This window comes from Saccostrea cucullata, unplaced genomic scaffold (genome assembly GCF_032062105.1).
Source record: "Saccostrea cucullata isolate Sc308-1 unplaced genomic scaffold, CSIRO_AGI_Scuc_v1 ctg3652, whole genome shotgun sequence".
Taxonomy (NCBI): Eukaryota; Metazoa; Mollusca; class Bivalvia; order Ostreida; family Ostreidae; genus Saccostrea; species Saccostrea cuccullata.
The window spans coordinates 1-4,638 of record NW_026932094.1 but is presented as its reverse complement, the minus strand read 5'-3'; the positions used below and the strand labels follow the sequence as shown (position 1 = coordinate 4,638).

The following is a 4,638-nucleotide window of genomic DNA, read 5'->3' as shown; positions in this document are numbered from 1 at the left end:
AAAATGACACAATTTACATTTGATTAAGATTTTTAAAGCATCATTCTCTCGAGAAGAATCCATTTTAAGCTTGAAGTAGGCTTATATTAATTGCATCAACAAGAAAGCAGTTTGCACCACGAAAACTACACTGTTGCAGTGAATATTTCCGTAGACAATAATTAAAATTGAAACATTTGCAGAAGTAATGTGAAATACATTTTCAGGTCAAAGTTTGGCTTATGGCTTTCCAACACTCGGAATTCAATTTGCTGCAATCAATATATCTTCGAAAATTGATGTGGTTTTTATTATGATAAAATAAATTTTGACACGGTCCCTGTATGCACAGGTTTGCGGGAGTTATCGTTCTTTGCTCATTGCCATGCGTAGTATTTGCAATTAATTTTTTGGCGCCATATATGCAAGCTATTCGGCGAGCAGCTTTTTTTTCTCTCCCATGCAGGAGGGTCACCCCTACGATCTTCGTCCAAGAGATCGGACTGTGCTTGAGCTTTTAAGATCGTGCGACGACTCGTCTAAACGAAATGAGTGACAACAAAGCAGATTTAGTGGCCTCCGGCGGCTTGGCCACAACGACATCAACAGAGGAAGTTCGGGCCACCACGCCGAAAATACATGCAGTCCCAAGAGCCCCAACTATATCAAGTGAAATACTCATTCTAGAGAAGGAGCTCCAGACCTTAGAACTACATAAACGAAAGATGCAACTCCTTCAGAATATTGATGCTTGCAAACAGACTATAGCGACCATGCAAGAGAAAGACAGCCCTGGCCAAAGCCAAAGGCCAAGTACAACTCACGCACCTGAGAATCATGCGACTGCTTCTGGAGTTGAGTCTACATCGAATGTACAACCCCCGCAAGGTACGGTTGACCTCAGTAATCTTATGAACTTGTTCCCCTCTCTATGTTTCTACTGCATTTACACAGAGCCCATCCAGTAATAAAGGGAAAGTAAGACTCGTTCATAACTACGTTTGGCTTGACCCCATTATGCAACAAGAGAAGGAGGATTTTCTCACACTTACCAACACTGGAGTGAAGATTAACAAAAAGCTTGATCGTGACTATTATAAACTGTCCATCGAACAGTGGGGCTATGGTAATGCCGCAATTATGCAGGAAATGATCATTAATCAGGAACTGGATGACCAGGGAGTCGCGACTACCTGGAGTATACCAAATACATTAATCGCTTATTAACAAGACGTAAAAGGTAGTGTCCTTCTCTTTGACCGTGAGTACAGGGAACTGCAATTTAAGGAAAATTTTCGATGGGGTGTATCTCGTCCTTACCTTCAGGATTTTCAACTGATCCCTAAACCCAACAGCCTTTCCATGCAGACCCTGCAAGGATCATTGGGAACTAACGCTAAGAAGGAGGGTACCTCCAAGCAGAAAGGAAGTCGACGTGGTCCATTCACACCTGAAGGCAAAGAGATTTACAGGAAATTTAATATGGAAACATGTGACTTTACCAACTGTAAATTGCAGCATTGTTGTTTTGTTTGTTATTCACAAAGTCATAATGCTCTGTCTCACCCAAAACTAGGGAATGGGACGGGTTGCTGCTCTGACTCCTCCTCAGGGTTAAAATACTCTGTTTGGGAATTTTATTTACAAGATGATTTTGATCGCAACTTCTTATGCGAGGGGATAAAAGAGGGCTTTAGAATTATTGATGAGGGAGCTGAGCAGCGACTTGTCCCATGTGAAGTTGATAATTATCAGTGATGTTTTTAATATGCAGAACAAGTTGAGAAACAGTTACTGTATGAATTGTCAAATGGAAATTATATGGCTACTTGTGTCAAACCTACTATTATTAGTGCCTTAGGAGCTATCCCTAAATCACATTCTAAGGTTAGGCTTATCCAAGATGCTAGTCGCCCATTGCATATGTCTATTAATGATTATGTACAGTCAGATACTTCATGTTCATACATGGATTTACGTGTTGTTAGCAAGCTCATTAGTGAAGGTTGTTATCTTGCTAAGATAGATCTACAGTCTGCATATAGATCAGTCCCCATTCACCCCTCTAACTATTGTGCTACTGGGTTAAAATGGCAGTTTGTAAATGCTACGTCGCCAACATATTTGTATGACACTAAGCTTCCCTTTGGCGCTGTTAAGAGCCCCCAAATTTTTCAACGGCTTAGTAGTGCAGTCTGTAGAATTTTAAAGAAAGTGTATGGTTATACTGCAATCGCTTATCTTGATGATTTTTTGATTTTTGGAAAAAAACTTTTATGATAGTTCAAGAGCATTGTATACACTTCTTAGCCTACTTAGAAAACTAGGTTTTGCTTTTAACTGGTTCAAGGTTGAAGGTCCCTCCCAGCAGCTGGTATTTCTGGGGGTGGTAGTAGATTCAGTGACAATGACTCTGTCTTTGCCTTCAGCAAAAATACAAAATTTCAAAAATTTATTGGGAACTTTTCCTCGGAGAAAGCGAGCTAGTGATAGACAGTTAGAAACACTTATGGAAAGCTCAACTGGGCCTCCCAAGTGATATGTGGTGGTTGTACTTTTCTCCGTAGAGTGTTGGATTTGAAGAATGCTGTTACTGAGAGACATCATAAAGTGTTGCTCACCGATGATTTCTTTGCAGACCTTCAGTGGTGGATATCATTCATGTCGATATTCAATGGCACGTGTCCTATACAGGATCCACGTCCCATCACCTCACTCCAGACAGATGCTTCTTCCAAGGGAGGTGGAGGATACTACAATGGAGACTACTTTTACATTAATTGGCCATTAGATCTACCAGCTTGTGCCATGGCCCATATTAATGTTAAAGAATTTATCGCTATTTTCTTGTCTGTGTGTAGGTGGAGTAAGTACTTTGTGAATAGTAAAGTGATCATACATAGTGATAATTCTTCAGCAGTGTCGTGGATTAACAAAGGATCTTCCAGGATTCCCCTTGTACAGTTCATGTGTCGCATTCTGTTCTGGATATCTGCCCTGTATAATTGTGTTATCAGTGCTAAATACTTACCAGGCAAACAAAACAACATTGGGGATGCATGTTCCCGTCTCCATGAGCCGGGTCAACTTACAAAACTGTATTCCTTAGTGCCTTCCCTACAACACGATAACTTTTCTATTGTTGTCTCATATGTCATTACCATTTGTCTTTGCCAGGTGGATTCACTGTACAGTCCCTACAAGACCAAGCATCCGCTTTGAAAAGAAAGGCATGGGCTAACTCAACAACTTCCACTTATCGCACTCATATGAAGACATACCTGGAATTTTGTGACCATATCAGTGTGCCCCCACTACCAGCAACTTCAAAAACATTACAGTTATATGCGACTTACTTGGCAAAAGTGAAGTGTTTCAGATTTTGTTCAATTCAGCAATACTTGAATATTATACCACACATGCAGAAACTTTGTGATCTACCAGACCCCATTCCAGAGGATTACCAGTTGAAATATTTGCTCATGGGTATTAAGAGAGAATTGGGTACCGCCCAATTTCCGTTGATTCCATAACACCATCGCATCTTCTCCGGATGAGATCTTTCCTGGACTTTTCATCAGTTGAAGACTTGGGCTTTTGGTGTGCTTGTTTAATAGCCTTTTATGGTCTGCTTCGTCCAGGCACCATTGCAATTACAGGACCTTTTGAGACATCAAAACATGTCAGAAGAGTGGATTTGATGCCTTGTTCATGGGGCTACCTACTTTGCTTACGACATACAAAGACAATTCAGTTTCGAGAAAGGGAGCTTAATGTTATCCTTCCTCAAGTTAATGGGGGAATATGTCCGGCATCAGCCCTGCAGGCTTACCTTCATCTTACAAGAGGAGCAGATCACAGGAAAAGGTTCCGTTTTTACCTATAGCATTTTCCGCCAAAAGCTACATTCCATACTTGCACAAGCAGGAATAGATGACAGTAACATCAAGGGTCATTCTTTTCGACGTGGTGGAGCCACCTGGTTAAGTAGGATCGGTGTGCCGGTGGATCAGATCAAAGCGATTCGATACTGGTCGAGTGATGCAGTGCTAAGATACATTGACCCTCACTTTTCAAATTTACTAGATACCATGGTCCTCTTTGGTAAAAAAATTTTCAAAGTGCGTTAAAATTTGGGACCAAGAACGCACTTTGAAAAAAATAATTTTTTCAAAGTGCGTTAATATCGACCATATTAACGCACTTTGAAAAAAAATGTAAAGACTGATCAATATTCCTTCGAATAATCGGTATGATAAAAAACAGATTCTGGTTTGATAATTTTTTCATGATAAAGTCACAGTAGGACCTGAGATTTTGACGTTTTAAATATTTAAGGTTTTGATAAAATAAAAGGGAAAATTAAAGGGTCTTGAAAAAAAGAGTGACGATTGCTTAAGTTCATTAATTCGTTTCTTCTTTTTTTTAATTCTAATTTTTGATAAGTAGATGTAAAGGTGTATGGGGGGCACTAACAGAGGACAGCTTCAAGCAACTTAGCATTTATCATAATAAAAAGCCAATTTGATTGTTCAAAACTATGGAAATTCTTTCTCTATCATACGTTTTACTGTACTTAAAAATTTCTTGTTTTCATCTGTTTTGATTAACTCATTTATTATTGAAAGTTTTCAACGTATGCCAATTAGGTAAATACAT

General features: G+C 39.5%; 1 pseudogene; it reads left to right on the top strand.

The window, feature by feature from the left end:
• The first annotated feature begins 439 nt into the window (after positions 1–439).
• LOC134234444 (uncharacterized) lies at positions 440–4,083 on the top strand (annotated as a pseudogene).
• Positions 4,084–4,638: the final 555 nt, after the last annotated feature.